The sequence below is a fragment of the Macrobrachium nipponense genome, chromosome 8 (genome assembly GCF_015104395.2).
Source record: "Macrobrachium nipponense isolate FS-2020 chromosome 8, ASM1510439v2, whole genome shotgun sequence".
Classification (NCBI taxonomy): Eukaryota; Metazoa; Arthropoda; class Malacostraca; order Decapoda; family Palaemonidae; genus Macrobrachium; species Macrobrachium nipponense.
In genome coordinates this window covers 22,263,335-22,265,633 of record NC_087203.1, presented here as the reverse complement: position 1 = coordinate 22,265,633, position 2,299 = coordinate 22,263,335, and positions in this window count along the sequence as shown.

The following is a 2,299-nucleotide window of genomic DNA, read 5'->3' as shown; positions in this document are numbered from 1 at the left end:
TATATATATATATATATATAATGTGTGTGTGTGTATATATATATATATATATATATATATATATATATATAAACATACATACATACATATATAAACAATATATTTCTTTTTTATTTTATTTATTTATTTAAGGGTCCGACATAGAACCTGAACAATCGACCTGTCCGCTCGAAATCATACCCTGCGGGCATCACAACTCACGGAGAACATCTCCAGACATGCATGGCGGACCTGCATATAGAAGAAACACAGGCGACAGCATGCACTCTTCTTATTTGTACTAGCGCCCATGATCATGATCATGTCATGTCAAGTGTATCATTCCTACATGAAGCAATATTTATCAGAACTCTGTTCATAAACTTCTATATAGAATTATGTACCATTTTCCATTCTCAAACACCACAATTGAATGTATGCTAACCTCTAATTTGTTCGCCTTGTGTTAGGCGCTACATTACCACTTACAATATATAATGACCCGGTCCCTTTGTTGTCTTAAATGAATCAGTAAGTTTGTAGATGCAGCCTCTTACATTTGTGACCACAAAGATGACCAGCACAGCCAGCTCCAACGATGCCATCCTCTCCGGCGACACCGTCACCACCGCATCCATACATCTCCAGGGCAGAGACAATCTTCTGATCAAAGAAAATGACCTCCTCAGCAAGCAAAGCAGATGCCATCCTCGAATTCCTGCAAGACAACGTTTTCGATCAAGCCGCAGGATAGCTTGAAGAACTTCAAACCCGTCACCTATGAATCACTAGAGGATCAGCTGAAGTCATCTTCAGCATGCCACCTGCCCTAAGAGCCAAGAAATTCAGGAGACGAGCGGCCAACGCATGTCAACAAGCAATTGTGCAGACTGAAGAAAGATGTACCACCAGAGGGAACGTGACTACTTCCATGGAGATTTGAGAAAAAGGCACACAATGTATAAAACATGCAAGAGGGTCACAACAACTAAACATGAGAGGGCCGGGTGCCTCATAAGAGAAGCTGCCCCTGCTTACCGCTGTTTTTTTTTTTTTTTTTTACAAATGCAAAGGTTCAACATACTTCTTCATAATGGATAGGAGGTCGAAAACAGAATCCCTCCCTCATTGACACGGGGCATGCAAATCATTTTATACCAGCCAGCCCCCGTGAACGACTCAACCCCACCCCACTCACCAACATCAAAGTATCCACAACTAGCGGAGCCCCACTCAAGAAATGTAGGAAGCTGACAATGAAACTGTCATTTGATGGGAAAGACTACAGACTAATGTTAGCACTTTTAGGAGTGGTCAAAATAGTATCAAAATAGCTGATTCCGTATGCAGCCAATTGTACCCATCGCACCAGCCACCCCACCTCCAGAAATAAGACGACTCCTACAAGATTCCCAGATGACCTGCAACACAACTACACACCCAGCACCACATAGAAACAAGGTCACCTTAGTCCACACCCACTTCAGACGTATAGCTCCAGAAAAACTCGCCCACACCAAACAAGTATTCAAAGAAATTGAAAATGCAGGAATATGGTAAAAAGATGGCACCCCATTGACATCCTCCCTCATAGTACCACCGAAAACCCAACTGAACCTGGCGGCCATGCGGAAACTATCAGCGAATAAGCGTTAAAATGAAGCCGGCAGATACCCTGCCAAACAGAAGACATCATCAACCAAATGAACTGCACCGAAGTAGTCACGAGAACAGATTTGCTGAAGGGACACAAGACATAGAGAAGACAGTGATTTATATTTCTTCAGAACCTACACATTAATTACAGCTGATTCGGCCTTTGGAACGCAGGGGCAACCTTCCAAAGACTAATGGACGAACTTCTGGGCAATCTTCCCTTCTGCTTTGTCTACAATCATCGACGCCTCCTGGTATTTGGCCCAAAGCTCAAGCAACACCTGAAATATGTCAAAACGAGTACAAACCTCAAAGAAACGGACATGTAGTAAAGGAAGACAAATGCGAGTGGGCAAAAACAATGGTAGAATACCTTGAACATCAATAAGCCCAGACAGCATCCAGCCCCTCAACAAAAGTAATCACTGATTTCCCAACACCAACGACAATCAAAGCAGTAAAAGAATTTTCAGGCCTAATTAACTACTACCATCAATTTAAACCCAATAAAGCTAAATCATAAGCCTTGATTTATAACTGTCTAATTAAAGGAAAACCCAAAAAATTATGTTGGTAAAATTTTGTTTATGATAGCACATTTTTATTAGCAAAGCAGGCAATAACTTTGCAGACACACACATTAATCCCCTACCACATAGGTCCC